General features: G+C 37.4%; 1 long non-coding RNA gene across 1 annotated transcript; it reads right to left on the bottom strand.

Moving 5' to 3' along the window:
- Positions 1-13,146: 13,146 nt before the first annotated feature.
- LOC147520221 (uncharacterized) lies at positions 13,147-15,601 on the bottom strand. The gene is made up of 2 exons (XR_015212529.1): positions 14,746-15,601; positions 13,147-13,995 (listed from the first exon to the last, which is right to left on the bottom strand). It is a non-coding gene; the product is annotated as an uncharacterized LOC147520221 (long non-coding RNA).
- Between the last annotated feature and the right edge of the window lie 1,641 nt (positions 15,602-17,242).

Below are 17,242 nucleotides of genomic sequence, written 5' to 3'. Positions count from 1 at the left end.
AACTCTTGAGGTCACTATTCAACACTCTCACAAAAAACCACTTCATACGTGTCACTCTCCCATGTGTCTGTCCGTACCCCTAAATAACTCTTACTTTGTGTCTGACCGTACCCCCCTCTTCTCTCATTTTCCCGTTTCGCCTCCAACCTCTCCCAATCTCTCCTCCAAACTGTTATCACAATCTAAGAGTGATTTACACAGCCTCAATCTCCCTCCTTCACTCTTCCTCTCTCTCTCCCTCCTTCTCAACCAAACCCAACTCTCTCCCCACCACAAACTCATCTCTCCCTCTCTCTTCTCCACCTCCGCTCACGCCCCCACTGCCTTGCAGTTATCTAGTATTTGGTTTGCTTGTAAAATACTGTCAGGCTCTTATCTTTGGTAAAGCTATTATTGAATGCATATGTTGTTTCTTATATTAATCATATGCCCATCCTTGCAATTTCAGGTTGCATGAGAGAATGGTTACAATGTGGCATTGGCATTTTCTGAAAACAATATACTGGCAGTGGTAAAGTAACAATGGCCTCAAGTAAACCTCTGTAACTAAGTCAACATCATTAGATCGGTAACCAAGTCTCTACGATTGTTAGAAGCTTACTACAGAATTAACGTCCAGACTCCAGCCAGAATGCTTCTTTATGGAAAATGCTGTTTTTTGTTGATTTTTTTTCCTTAAACACAGGAAAGTAACTCATTATGAGATTATACTAGTTGCAGTTTGGACTTTGTTAACTCCAAAACTTTGGTATGGCTGAAGATTGTAAAGGTCAAAGGATCAAATACACGAGACTCGTCTCATTGAAGGGTTTTGCATAACAACTTGTTTCCCTCTCAGGACGCTACACTAGCCAGGCTTTCCTTCTCGTAAGACTGGTTATTATATGTAGTTGTTACACGCGCCTATACACACACGATAGTGCACAAATTTATCGTCCGAAAGTCGTATCAGTATGATACATCGTACTAATCCAAAAAGTTAAATTCATTACTAAATTCATCCGAGTGTAAGACTCGAAGTATATGTGTAAGGTGATTGGTTACAAAGCATCGCATTTCGCCTCTGCGCGCAGTTATAGATCAGAACGTATTTGCAGTTTTGCACTACGACATGTTATCTTGTCTTGCTTCTTCAACAAGGCGATGAAAAAGAGACCAACTAATGCCTTTCCTTGTGGCAAATTGGCAATGCTGTCCGTTGAAAAATTCATAGGAAGCGTGCCCTTCTCTATCATATTCAATAAAACAAACAAAAGAAAAAAGATACAAATAAATATCATAGACAGAGCAACAATTGATGTGGTTAAATTTGATACGGGGACAAGCCCAGAAGACCGTCAAGCCTGCCGACTGCGCAACCGATCTACATATTTACGTGCTGAACAAGGGAAGCCGTTGTCGTTGTATCCCCAGTTTGGATCCACCAGTTCTGCAAGAGGATTTGAAGGATACTGAGATCTTAAACTACGTAGGTAAAACTGGAAATTACGATTGCATGCCCTAGCATAATCACGACGTATAGCTTGGTCTATCTGTTCCCTTCTTTGCTTCCAAAACTCTTTAGACTTTTCTTCATGGCCATAATGAGGATGTTCAGATCCCAGTGGAAAGAAAACTACGCGTTTATGACTGGCTTCATTAGAGGCTGGTGTTGGTGTTGCGTATGAGTAGAAGAAGTAACAGCAAATAGACAGTATTAACCAATAATAACCCGCAGCAGTCATGACGAATTGTTGTTGTAGGCGAGAACCATAACCAAATTCTTGATAGTGTTGTGTATTTATAGACTTATATTAGGTATCCGTGAACACACAAAATAGAAAGTCTCTTGGATTAAGGAAGCGTGTATTCTGATCGAAAAAAGGCAAGCCGTGTATTGGCAAAGTTTTTTATTTCTCGATAAAGCTTATCGATATTTAGAAACCGACCCGAATCCGAGTCCTTATTGGATACGGATTATTAACCATTGGTTTAGAAAGACTGCCCCTTTGGATTTGTTCCACTACTCTGGAGCAAAGACCAAAATATCGCCGATATATCCGATATATATCGGTATTTTGGTACACTGATATCGATATTTTTTATATATATTTACTGAATATAGAATTATTTTTTTTCGATATATATCGGAATTTTTGATATAAAACTTTATATTGCCGATATAATTGATATATTTGATATTTATGATATATATCGGTTGACTTTTTGACTATTTTTTAATATAAATCCGATATTTTCGATATTTTCGATATTATATTTCCGATAGTTTGGACTAGTCACAAAAAAAATTAGATATATCCGATATATAGATACACCAATATATTCATCGATATCGATATTTTGGGCCTTGGTATATAGTCGGTTCGGGGCATCTCTTAAAATTGCCCCTGCCCAAGAATGACGCACACAAATCGAGAAATGGTCCAAAATTTTGAGTTATCGAAAAAAAGAAAAAAAAAAAGAAATTAGTATATACCAACAAGTATGCAAGTGACGCAACTCAGATGTCAACTACTTCTTAGCATTTCGGTCATGTTTCGCTTCTTCCATCATGCATTCGTGAAACATATAAATAGTTGCAAGATTAGATCAATAATGTTACCAAAAAAATTAAATTAAATCTAGATTGCTTGCTGGATAATTGGCTAATTGGCGTGACTATTTATGAAGATGTGGCTTGTGGGTGATATATTTAAGCTTCTTCGGTAGAAAGCATGCGACTGCATTCATAGCAACAAACATTCTCATATTTCGTTACGGAATATGGAGTGTGCGTCAAGAATTGAAGCCCTAGCTAGAGTTTGGGCTGAATTCTGTTCAGTTGAGATGGATGCCGAACTTGAGCCCAAACGTCTTCCTTCATGGATTGCACAGACAATCTGCTCACTTGTGTTTTAGCCAGGAGATTGGGAGAAGAACAAAACCTTGTGAAATCAATATGGGTCCTCGCCCATCAGTGCATTGTGTTCTTCAACTCATTGTTATTAGACTGGGAAGATGTATTCATTGTACCCAGGTTAGTCTTTACATAAAGGAATGGAAAAAAAAAATGTGGTCAATCCTTGCATCAGTGCTGTCTCAACTGAGATACGATTTGGCAGCAATTTTTACCAACATTACTAGAAAGATTCACCAAAACACAAAAGATTTTACGGGTACCTCACTTCTTCAGAGACATCCAAGCACATGAATAAGAAAACGTCAATAATTTCTCTTTTGTGAACGTCTCATAGATCTAAACGTTCAATGAAGCAGGACTGGCTCGTTAGTCTTGGATTTGGTTTTGCATTGGGTGATTTAGCATTTTAGCCCATAACTCTGCCTTGCGCCATTTTAGAATCCTCAGTAGATTTAATATGCTACTAGGCAAAAATTTCTCTTACTCTTCCTATGTGTAAAGCTACCAAGTTCTTCCTCGGATGTCGATGGAAGTGTGACTCCTATGTTACTTCGAACTTAGTGTGGCTTTCTGAAGCAGTTGTGCTCACTGGGAATAAATCTCAAAAACAAAACGAAAAATAATCCAACAGCAAGACTCAAACATTGCATACATACGGTAAGGAAATGGGCTTGTAAAGAAACCAGTCTGCAGGACTTGGACAATATGAGACTGACCGATCATACACAAAGTAAAAAAACAAAGCGAGTCTTGCCGCGGGACTAGAATCCATGAACTAGGAACGAAAACTAGTCGATGTATGTACATATTCAAAGCATATCTTGTCAAAACAAGCTTGTCAAAATACCAGGCGCAAGGACGGATAGGTACAGCTTGCATTGTCACAGAATCTTACCAAGACATCTGAAATCCCCCAAGATACACTTCTACATAAAAGTAGATAAAGCATAAGTACCAGCACCCAACAACAACGATAGATTTTGAAATGAGTTAAGGACCTAAAAATGAAAGATATTTTGTCAAAAGTTCGCAAAAATGAAATGTATTTTCATTCCTTCCCAAAAATACAAGCAAGTTTCAATAGGGTTTCAGATATGAATGTCATCAAATTATTTGAATGGCCTGTACGCTAGACTGTCAAATTATTTTGCTAATATTTCCAAAATCAAATAGGTCTCTTCTATTGACTTAAACAACAAAGAAACATGTTTAGGTTTGTAGTAGGAGTTAGAGTTCCGAACTTGAGTATTTGAACTCCGGAGTTGGAGGGCTAGTTCCTAGTCAGATAGTGGTTCTCTGAACCTACTACTCCAGCTAGTTCTGAACTTCTTACCACGTGTTATGTATCTATTTGCTAAAATATGTACACACAATCCGCCTCGACAGTTTTCCATACGTCCACATGGGCAGAAAATAGATTGGAGAAGGATTTAACAGTCTAGTGTACAGGCCATTCAAAAAATTTGACGACCTTCATATCTGGAGAAACCCTATTGAAACTTACTTGTATTTTTGGGAACGAATGAAAATACATTTCATTTTTTCATTTTTCGAACTTCAGCAAAGTATCTTTCATTTTTAGGTAGTTAACTCATTTTTAAATCATTAAACAATAGCATAACTTCAGAAAAATTGATAATGCTGAAGGAAGAAAGTAACGTTCGTTGTGTCAAATATCTTTCCCACTGCATATGCAAAATTGAACTTCCATTTTCTTCTAGCATAGCCCATCAAATTTCCTCAATCAGCATCTCCTACAAGACACCCACAAGCTCAACACTAAAATCAGTGTAATGTAAATAGTTCTGTTTGTTTAGCAAAATTAAAAATTGATCATGAAATTAAATCACAAAAGTTGACCAAAGTTCGAAAGAGATTCGTAAGAAACAAAAGCTATGAAAGTAACATTCATAATCACCTTGTTTAAAAAACTGTTATGGCTGCGTAGGGAGAAACTGTAGTAAACATCTGTATCTTGCCACTAATACTTGTTCAGTTTGCTGCATCAGTTCGATTCAGTTTTTTTTTTTTAGAGAATGAATTTTATTTTCCCCTTAATGTTGGCTAGACCAATTAAAGACCACCTCACCAAGTCCATTTCACTCTAGCTTCTTCAAAGGACACAATTTCAAAACTTCTCAGTTGCTTCAACATACTATCACTACAGAATTCGTGTTTGACAATGTTCTTCCTTGTTGAAAGTATAATCACGCCTACGGTGTGTTAACTGTCTATTTAAGATAGAGCTACCGAATGGATAAGAATTTCACATTAAAAAAATATAGACCACCTCACCAGGTATGCAGCAAACGCTCATCTACAAATCTCCATGAAATACTTTACCAGTGTGGAGAATGTCCGTAAGTGCCCATGCAATCTCTTAAGGAATAGGACTGGGATGAGCGGAAGCTGCTCCACCTTTTTTCTCTTTCATCTGGCCCCAGCACCGAAAATCACCTAAGAAAACCAGCTTCAGTCTTACTATTCTGCCCCGTAGTTCAAATAACACAGCTGGAAATGTTAATAATAATTGAGCGAGCAATGTTCTTAGAAGCATATACACTAGCAGCATGATTTATTTAAGATCAAATCCTATATTTACCAATGCAAAATTTAAAACAATGAACATAGACCACCTCATAAGTCACAACTATATATAACGTAGGGTTTGTGTGTGTGTGGTAAAACTGACCTTGGGCAGGGAGTATTAACGAGTACAAACATTAAAATGAAAAAGGTTCAACCGCCCCTGCGTTCATACATCACTCTTCTCTCTTGTCATTCCTAAAGAAGAAGCATACGAACAAAGAGAATGAAGAACAATCACCGAAACAGTAGCACAACCACCTTTTTTTTTTTTCTGTGCCTTCTAACACTGTCAAAGGAGAAGCATATATTTTTTTCTTAATTGGATTAGATGGATTTGAACCATCAACTTCTCATATAGATTGGATAAGAGCGCTCTCACCATTTTGAGCTTATGAATCCAGTAGTGAACACAGATTGACAAACATATTTGCACAAAATATGTACTAAATATAGCCAAAAACAATTGGTCTTACACATGTAGAATAGTACTTTGCTAATAGCCAGCTCATCTATCTCGCTAACACTATATTAGTATACTGCAAAGCAATGGGAATGAGCGGAGTTGCAGAGTAAGAGAGAGAGTGCGAGTTAGGACTTTGGGTAGGTGAAGAAGAAGGGAGAGAGATGGGTTCTGGGCGAGAGAGATATTGGAGAAAAGAAAGAGTATTTGGTGAACAACCTACCAAATAGCATTTTAGGCCACATAGGCACATACCTCCTGTTGGAATCTTCATGTGTATTTCAAATACTTGTGTGTTGTTTAGTCCCACATTGGTGAACCACCACTAGGTAGTGAGGTATTTGAGGTGAACCTCTAACATAAGGGCGTGCCCTTAGGGTACAAAAGCTTTTATGTTAGGAGGGAGGACTCACCCAAAGCCACCTGCCAGCTCATGCACCGAACCGAGCCGAAGTGGGTAATAGGTAATGGGTCATTTGTTGTCTAGTGGGTAGTGGTTTACCTATTCCCTAAACTGGTTTTTTGGTGTTGCAGCATGTTTCGGTTTGCTAGAAGTTCTACTCCAAGTTGGTTTTGTTTTGTGAGGTTTCCTTCTCCCATCCGGTTTTGAAGAAGAGAGACGAGCGAAGCGAGTAAGTGATACACCCTTCTCTTTACCTACACAAAACGGATAAGTCTTTATTGCTTCAATTCTTCTCTTCTCTTCTCTTCTTCTGTAGCCTTGAGGAGAGTTATATTCTTTGTTCTAGAGGGTAGTCTATTCTAGTGCAAAGTTAGACCTGCTTTTAACCATTGAATCCTGAGGGAAGGCGCCCTTTGTTGCCTTTCGCACCATTGGAAGGGGCTTAAATCTTTCCTTAAGGACTGACCTAATCCAGCGCCTTGGTTATTACATTGTTATTCGTCCTTGTCTTCTATTATTTTCTTTTATCTGCATACAACAATCTTAAGGAAAGATCAAGATGTCTACACACGTTGACACCATACCGATCAAAAAGAAACTAATGCAGAGTCATGGAAGTAACCGTCTATGAGAGATCTTTGCACCTCTCTTGAATGCTCATGAATTTACCTAATGTGTCTAAGATTGAATCCTTCAACGGTTCACACTTCAAGAGATGGAGAGAAAGGGTGTTCACAGACCACTAGATGTACTCAACTATGCAAAGTATCTCAACGTCTGACACCCATGGAGGGTTCTAATGATTTGAAAGAAATCAAAGGCGCTTAACTCAATGGGAATAAGGTATGTCGTCATGCTATTTTGAGTACCTTGTCCATAAGATTTTTGATATTTATTGTTCAAATAAGAATGCACATGATATATGGGAGAGTTTGAACAAGAAATACATAATAGAGGATCTTTGGTACTTTCGAGAAATATGCTATTGGGAATTTTCTAAAGTTCCATATGAGAGGATATAGAGATGTAACGTCTCAAATCCATGATTTTCATGTGGCGATTAATGATTTGAAAACCGAGGGTATTAATTTACCCGAATCCTTTGTTCTTTGGATGTTTGATTGAGAAACTTCCCGAGTCTTGGAAACACTATAAAAATAGTATGAAGCATAAAAGCGTAAGCGGATGACTCTTGAGGATGTGATCATTCACATTCACATAGAGGAAAAGAACAAGACTTCGGGATGAGGTGTTGTCTAAGGAATTTCATTCTAAAGCCAATATCGTTGAAGGTAATCCCAAAGAAATCTAACAAAACCTCTAAGAAGCGTGAAGTCCAACAAAATAAAATTTCAAGGTCAAAGGCACTTCTTTTAAAATCGAAGTGGTACTTGCAATGGAAATTGTTATGTTTGTGGTAAACTGGACATAGGGCTTTTCGGTCTGGACACAAGAAAGACAATCGATGATCCTCCCAATGCTAATCTAGTTGAGGGAGATGATATTGTTGCTACTTGTCGTGTCACAAGTGTTCATAGCCAGCGGAAGAGGAACTGGGTACTAGATTAAGTGCCACCCGCCACATCTGTGGTGATGTTGAAGCCTTCTCGATTACATACTAGTGAAAGATGAAAAGGTCTATATGGGTGACTCTAGGTCTTTCTGTTAAGGAACAACAGCAAGGTTCTTCTCCAAGTTAACCGAGGGAAAACCCTTTCACTTAGTAATGTTCTTCATGTTCTTGAGATTAAATGAAATCTGATTTACTGTCCCTACTTGGGAAAAGCAAGGCGTCAAGGTGACTTTTGAGAGTGACAAGTTTGTTCCTCGACAAAAGAATGAGGGTTTTGTTGGTAAAGGTTATTGTAATAACGATTGGTCTTTTCATGTTGAATGTACTTGACAACATTATTATTAATAAGAATGAATCTGCATACCTTATTTGCTTGCCTCTTTTAATATATGGCATGGTAGACTAGGACATGTGAATGTTCAATATGAAAAGGATGAAAGCATGTGGTTTATTGTCTAATATTTCTGATTTTTCTAATGATAAATGTGAGATATGTCTTTGAGACTAAAGCCACGAAGAAACCACAATAGAAGCGTGTCTAGAGATAAAACCGGATTACTAACTCTTATTCAATGGAGTTTGGGTGAATTCGGAAGTACCATGTCTAGAGGGGAAGTTTTATTATATTACATTCATAGATGACTTCTCTAGGTACACATGGTATATTTACTTAGACACAAGCATGAGGCAGTGAGATGTTTCTCAAGTACAAAGTGAAGTTGAAAACCGGGCAAGCTGTAAGATTAAGAGACTTGGTTCGATAGGGTGGAGAATATGAGTCTAACCCCTTCCGGGGACTTTTGTGACAAGAGTGGCATTATTCATGAGACTACTCCACCATACTCTCACGAGTCTAATGGAGTAGCCAGAGCAATTTGTTTCCTTTGAAAATTGGCATTGAGAGGTTGGTAGCTCCTAGTGAACAACAATCAATCAGATCCCCGAAAATTCTGAACAAGAAATTCGGAAGAGTAAAAGAGCAGAAATCCACCAATTTTGGTGATGACTTTTACACATTTCTTCTTGATGATGATCCTGTGACGTATAATGAGGCAATCAGTTCTCGAGATGCACCTTTCTGGAAGGATGCTATACACTCAGAGCTAGATTCGATTATAGCTAATCACACATGGGAGATAGTTGATCTACCTCACGAGGCTAAAACCTATCGTTACAAGTGGATCTTCAAAAAGAAATTGAAACTAGATGGTTCCATTGAGAAATACAAGGCTAGACTTGTAGTCAAGGGGTTCTCCCAGAAGAAAGGCATTGACTATTTTGATACTTATGCTCCTGTAACTAGGATTTCTTCTATAAGAGTTCTAATGGCTCTAGCTGCTATTCATAATTTATTTATTCATCAAATGGATGTAAAACTGCATTTTGAATGGTGATCTTGATGAAGAAATATATATGATGCGACTGAGGTGGTCTCTGATAGTACTGGGGGAATGAGCATAAAGTATGCAAGTTAGTTAAGTCTTTATATGAGTTGAAACAAAGCAATGAAAACAATGGCATGAAAAGTTTGGCTGGTGTCATGATGTCTAATGGATATCACATAAATGATCTTTGATAAATGTATTTACTTTAAATCTTTTGATGTGAATACATATGTGATTATCTGTCTATATGTGGATGACATGTTAATCATGAGTCCTAGCCTTGATGTTGTGAGAAACACCAAGATGTTTTTATCCTCCCAATTTGAAATGAAGGATTTGGGAGAAGGCGATGTGATTCTTGGAATCAAAATCATCGAAAAACATTGATGGCTATCTGCTTTCTTTCAAAGAGCATTATGTTGAGAAGTTTTTGAAGAAGTTTAACTTTTATGATAGTAAGCTGTGTCGACACCTTATGAGGCAAATAGTGAACTTCAGAAAAATGCTCAACATGGTGTACTTCAGTCTAGATATGCCCAAATTATTGGTAGTCTCATGTACTTGATGAATTGCACTAGACCGACATTGCTTATGCAGTTAGCGAGCTAAGCGAGATACACTCATTGTCTAGTCGGGAACATTGGAGTCGTTAGAGATTAGCCAAGTACTTGAGAGGAACAATGAATTACGGCGCATAAGGTTTAGACAAACTCCACCGTGATAGAGGGTTATTGTGATGCAAACCGGATATCGATTCTCATGATATCAAGTCCACTAGTGGTTATATTTTCACCCTAGGTGGAGGTGCGATCGCTTGGAAATCTTCTAAGCAGACCTTGATAGCTCGTTCAACTATGGAGTCCGAGCTTATTGCTTTAGATAAAGCAAGTCTTGGTTTGAGTGGCTTAGAAACCTCTTGGCGAGATCTTCCTATTGGTACAAAACCGCCTCCAAATTACCTATGCATTGTATTTGTCGATCATGCCTTGATAGCAAGCAAAGGCAAAAGCAAATTGTATAATGGGAAAACAGGCATATTAAATGCGAGACTACGATCCTATAAAGCATTTCTTTGGAATCTGGAGTTGTGGCTCTAGATTATGTGAGGTCAGAGTTAAATTTGGCCGATCCTCTGACAAAGCCACTTAACAGGAGACAAGTGGTTGATACGTCGAGGGGGATGGGACTTTTGCCTTAGATAGAGGGCGACACTGACGGCAACCCCACCTATGTGATTGAAGATCCCATGAAGTAGGTTCAAAGGGAAAAACAAGTCACCTAGTAAGCCTGGTATGCTATTGTCTTTATTTGAGACGTCCCACCCTATGACTAGATAGCATTATTGTATACTTTGTATAACTTGAATAGCAATGAGAAAAAGGATGAGTTATTTTACTCTTAATGGAATCCATAGTCCATTATTTTTATGAGATAGTGTATTTTAACTGCTATGTACACTTGATGGATATCCACCTACGTGAATGTAGAACTGGGTCGGTTCTTATGGGTATTCCGCAAATACTCTAGAGCATTCACTTAACACAGGTAATAGTATGGCCAAAAAGCGCAACAATGAAACAGGGCATATAATGAAGGAGCAATGTGGGTGCATGTCCTCTATTTTACTACAAGGGAATGTTGGTTCAAAGATTTTTTAATCCACCACTTTCACGTATTATAAGACATGTTACCCTATGACTGGTTCAAGCCCGAAAAGCACCAGTATCTTATGCATTGTTTTTTCGATTCTCTCTGGCATTTCGTTAACCCATTTCTTTTGTAATATCCTATTCCAAAATAGTGGGGGACTATAAGTATTTTGAAATAGTGGGGGATTGTTGGAATCTTCATATGTATTTCAAATACTTGTGTGTTGTTTAATCCCACATTGGTGAACCACCACTAGGTAGTGAGGTATTTGAGGTGAACCTCTAACATAAGGGCGTGCCCTTAGGGTACAAAAGCTTTTATGTTAGGAGGGAGGACTCACCCAAAGCCACACATCGCCATACGCCCCTCGCAAGACCAACCGAAGTGGTGTGTCGTGGGCTTGGGCTTGGGCTGGTTGTCTAGTGGGTAGTGGTTTACCTATTCCCTAAACTGGTTTTTTGGTGTTGCAGCATGTTTCGGTTTGCTAGAAGTTCTACTCCAAGTTGGTTTTGTTTTGTGAGGTTTCCTTCTCCCATCTGGTAACCGGATCACACCTCTATATAAACACCTGGCGTATGTTCTATGGGGGATCATATCTGAGAGGCAGAGAGATAGAACTTCGAGTAGAGAGAGCCGAGAAATCGTCCTGGCCGCTCGTCTCCATAAACCAAATATTCAACCCTTTTCGAAAGAGAGAGAAGCGAAACGTGATACACCCTTCCTTCTCTTACCTACACAAAACAGATAAGTCTTTATTGCTTCAATCTTCTTCTCTTCTTCTTCCTCCTCTCGGCCAGAGAGAGAGTTATATTCTTCGTTCTAGAGGGTAGTCTATTCTAGTACAAAGTTAGAATTTCTGTTAACCATTGAATCTCTGAGGAGGAAGACGCCATTTGCGCCTTCTGCCTTCGCACCATTGGAAGGGGCTTAAATCTTTCCTTAAGGACCCAATCCAATCCGCCTTGGTTATTACCTGTTATTCTGTCCTTGTCTTCTATTGTTTTCTTTTATTTGCATACAACACCTCCCACATAAGAGAGCACGAGTTAGGACTTTGGGTAGGTGAAAAAAAAGAGAGAGAGAAATGGACGCAAGAGATACTGGAGAGAAGAAAGAGTATTTGGCAAAGAACCTACTAAATAACATTTTAGGCTCTGCCCAGAACATTTGCTCCACTCACCACTTGATTAGCATAAATGTTAATCAACTGATTAACAATGGGGTGTGTAATCCCAACGTGTGTAACCATACTAGTTGACTTACTGTTCTATTCCTAATAGTCTATTAGATGTATCAACCTGCCATTAGAAATTGTCATTATTAATTTTCTTCCTGGCATTTCTGCCTTATTTTCAAGTACGTTCCAATGCTAATAATAATCTCTATTTCTCATATATATATTAAATGAAACAAAAAATCTGGAACAATTCGGCATCAAGCAAGTCAATTACGGTTTGTCGTTCCGACAAACAAAGGTTTACAGTAACATAGATTTGGGGATTTGTTAATATTTGGGTTATAATTAGAGCAAATTGGGGTCTCGATTGAATTAAAATTTTACACATAACATGTAACGGCAATATATAACGACAGGTTGACGGATAACCTAATTGACCAATTCGAAAAATAAGTTGTTACAAATTGACAAAAAATACTAATACATTGCCTCAATTGAATTTTTGGACAAAGTTCATGTTCTTTTTTGGTCAATTTTCCTTAACGCACTTTGAAAAACCAATCATATATTGGAATAAAATGAATGTTGCAATAAAACAAAAATCATCACCAAATTCTTTGAGTAACTTGTCAGGCATGTTCTTGAAATCTGTAACATGAAGTCCCAAACTCAAACTATATACTCGTCAACAACATTAAAGTATAGTGTTTATTATATATACTATATATATGATCGTAACAGAGAGTGAAACACATAGTTATAGAGGATTGCAGCTCCTATCAGTAAATTACTTTAACCAAATCTTCACATGCAATGTTCGATTTAGCTAGGATCAATAGCATACGTATGTTGCAACTTGCAAGCTAGTAACCAAATAACTAATCCGCCCCATGATCAGTAACACTGTAACAGTAAGAAAAATAAATCCTCTTCATATCAAGGGGGGTATCATTGTATAATAAATCAAATCTTCCAAATAATATATGCACAAAGAAACTGCATGAGAGAAATGATCAATGGATACCTTTTATTGTAACAAAGGACATAAGCTTTAAATTTTCAAAAGCATTCTAATTTCAGGAATGGTACGTGTCTTTAAAGAGTACGCGTCGAATACTATATATGGATACAACATTCTTACAAATCCAGCATACATGATCCCAAACCATTGTTGTGTTTCTCAATGGCTTGTTATAGTAATGATTACATACAACTCTATGATGCGGTGATGGCTTCTTGTGTTTCTCAAGCAGATTATATGCTACTACAAAAAATCACAAGTAGCAAGAATTACGATCGATAACCTTCCCTGAAAATGGACTTCAACATGCTCCAAGGCATTGTGTCAATGGTAAAGGGTAATTGTATTGATAGCAGCGAAAACAAATGAAATTACACCATACAATGCTGTCACAGAACACAAATGTCTTTGAAGTCACGAGAAGTCTGTCCATGGTCAGATGGTCTTACTTAACAAGAATGGGATAAGAAATGTGGGTCTTATACGCGAACATATCCAAGGGATCAAGGCTTGTTGTGTACTTGTGGTCATATTGTATAAGAGGTGCGACGGTTGTGGAGGAAAGTGGTCAAATCTAAGAACAAAATACACTCGAATGCTGGCTAGGTTAAAGGAAACACTTTTAACGCATGAAAAAGGTCAATTGACCATGTTCTCAACTACAACTGCAAAGAGGGAAAATTACCAAGGCCATCACAACGGAGTTTCTGCAGCGCACTCACTGTAGAACTGTACCGTGTTATCCTTTGCAATCAAGGGGTAACTAATAACTTATTTAGTATGCTAGATGACTAGCAAGGGCCAAGGGATAAACCCTAATGTCTTCAACCACTCATTTCTGCACCAAAATTGAAAATATGAAACCATTATTACCAGAAAACAGGAGTGGTAGACACATAATTAGCTTTAGCAAGGAAGGGGGCCGGGACTACGTTTTTTGCACTAGTAGTACTAACATCTCATATAATCATATAGGCACTAAGACTGTATATAACACAAACAACATAGAAACCAAGATAACTGGAGTAAACTCAGCTCATTAAGCATTTTGAACCCCATCAAATAAAGCCGTAGTAATGAGTCTACAAACAAGCGATGAAGTAATATAGTAAGACTAACTAGAAAAAAAACCTCCTATAAACAGTATAGCATTATTTGATTATTTCTGATTTCTAAATGGAAGGGATAGGGACTAAAATGAAGCTAGGAAAACTGGGACTTCGAAAGAACAATTTCAAACTGTTCTGCATCTTCACTAACCCAAAGAGATTCTAGCTGTATGCTTATTTATACTTGAGAAAGCTATAAAGAGTGAAGATGAGATCAGGTACAATATAGTGTAAAAAGTATACCAACAACAAAAAGAAATAAAACCAAGTAACAAATGATATCAAACATGTACAACATATGCAACCAAAAGAGATTATATATTGTATGAAATGAGAGATTTTGGTAAGATTCTTGACACGACTGACTGGTACTACACTTAGGGCATCAAAGAAACAAAACATATAATAAATTGGAGCAAGCAAATAAAGGTGTTTGTTCAGAACTTTAGATACATGAAATGGCCAGTTAAGAATCTTACCTCTAGATTGTATAAAAGAAGAGAACAAAGCACACCAAAGTTGAAGTTGAGAAAGAGCCTCATATGGGTTTTACAAAGAGAAGCTAACAGAGTTCAGTTGGCTATATGCCCACCTCCGATCCATTAACAAGGGAAAAAAACATACTGGATATATGACTTGTTATAAAACAAAGAGTAATGGCTTTTTTAGTGTGGATGGAGGTGGACAGAATGCCAATAAACTCTATAAGAAACCCTTTGATAAACACACATGATGGAAGAAACACATATTACTTCTCCACCTCTTGCACCAAGTCACCAAACACAAGAACATAAATATAAAGGATAGGTAAAGGTGCTATTTAACGAGGAAGGATGTAATGGTTCATGGTTGTAGTAAATACGAGAGAGAAAGAGATTATGAGAGTTATTGAGTGGGTTGCACGCATATAAATGCATAGGTAGAAGTGGAAGAGACAGATGGGCTAGTTTTGAAGGAAGGGGAGTTTTAGAAGAATAAGAGAGATGGGATTGTTCTATGTTTTCTGCTTTTTCTCTCTGCTGGTATTCAATATGAATAAAGGAATTATTGACCTCTCTTCCTTCATCCTCGTAATTGATGCCAACTCTCATCAATCTTTCTTGCCTTCTTCACCTACTATAGGCCGCTACTAATATCACTCTCAAAGACTCAAACAACACACGCACCTCTCTCTCTCTCTCTCTCCTCTTCTTCACTAGGATAAAATTGAGTTACTAACTTGATCTTGTTTACCGACTACTATATAAGCGGTCATTTGCAATTAACAGTTTACTGAATTGATCAGCACCATCTGGACCATTAATTCTAATCATGTGAGTGATTGATTATTCAGTAGTCAAAATGCAAAAAACTCCCTATAAGATATGTCATACATCCTCGGCGCGTAGATAAATGAAGCGGCTAGTGAGGAACTGAGGATGTTGGTAACTTGGTATGGCAGCAAGTGGTAAAAAATGAGGATATAGCTAGAGTTGATTATTTAATAGTGACCAAAACCTATATGGCTATATGATATTTGTAAAATCGGGTGTGTGAATTTTCATCACCCGATCCCCACTACCATAAAAATAGTATATGCCCAGCACAAAAATAAAAGTTAATGTAACGTTTTCAAGGATATCGAAATATCGAACCAACATGTACGAACAGCACTCTTTAGTGTGGGTCATTTCGGTCGAGCAATAGGTTCTAAACTATTGTTTTAAAAATACGTTCTTTTGCTCTCAAGTCTCAACCATGTTTCATGAAACTTAAGCCAAAAGAGAACAACGGTGTATCATGAAGGAGAGAACTGGTGATTTCAAGTTATCCGATTTGTCGTGTGATACGTCTTTTTCATGCATTAAATAGACCCACAAGAACGCTCCTCTGCCTCTTAAGAAGAATTTATTAAGAAAACGACTCAATGGCCCCTATCAGACATCTAGTCACATAGGTGTGTCTTCACTCTTCACCATTCAATTCAGTAGCATCACTCTCTTTCTCATTTAAGTTTCTTCTAATCTGCCTCCAACCACCTTAAGATTCATTCACTTGTAACTTGTTCAGTCTCCTTCAATTTTACTTACTGAACTCCAATGAAATATTCTGTATAGACTCAAAATGTGAAATATAAATTGTCACAACGCGCGTATTCCTTGGGTAAGAATAACGAGCTATTTCGGTCAGATATAATGGTTCGGGCTGAAATATTATAATGTTGTAAGATATATATACTGTGAATTGAATCTATTTACGTTTACTCTTTGGATATGTTGGCAACCAAAATTTTAAAGTGGAATGGAAACCTCAAATCTCTCAAATCAAGAAATTGTATGTTTCTATAGGAAACATAAATTTGAGATTACCATATATTTAGGAATTTTAACTATTTGAAATGGTAAGTCCTAAATATTTTCAATTCCAATTTCAAAGAAAAACTTCCAAACAAACTCTTAGTATTTTTTTTTCTTCTAAGTTAGCAAAATCTATTTTTATTCCAAGTTAGCAAAATCTTGGTAATGCAGCGTAAGGGTTTGAGCCGTGACAGATACTGTTCGCACAATCGCACAAACCAACACAACTTTTTTTTATTTAGATTTTTATCTAATGTGGGCTCCACACATATTTATTTGTTTTGATTTTTCTTTCTATTTTGTTAAAGTCAAACACCATTCCACCCCATTTTTTTCAAGTTTTTTTATAATGTGTATTTAGTTCATGCCGGAGTATTAGTTGTATTAATATGGGAAAATGATTCACATATTACATATTGGTTTGGGTTTGTACAACCCCAAACCACTTTTAATTGAATCTATAATAAGTTATTAAGGGAGAATCCCATCTAGTAAGGCTCTATGGCCTTCTCTCATACAAAACTTGATCTGTATAGTTGAGTGAAAGCCTATGATTTGCGGCTAAATCAGCTGCGAATTTTGCTTCCCGCCGTATGCTTGTAAACTGAATTAGTTATATCTTGACTTGTAAAGCAAACCA

Source organism: Coptis chinensis, chromosome 2, assembly GCF_015680905.1.
Source record: "Coptis chinensis isolate HL-2020 chromosome 2, ASM1568090v1, whole genome shotgun sequence".
In the NCBI taxonomy this organism is placed as follows: domain Eukaryota; kingdom Viridiplantae; phylum Streptophyta; class Magnoliopsida; order Ranunculales; family Ranunculaceae; genus Coptis; species Coptis chinensis.
Note: the sequence above shows the minus strand (reverse complement) of the source record. Positions and strands in the feature narration are given on the sequence as shown.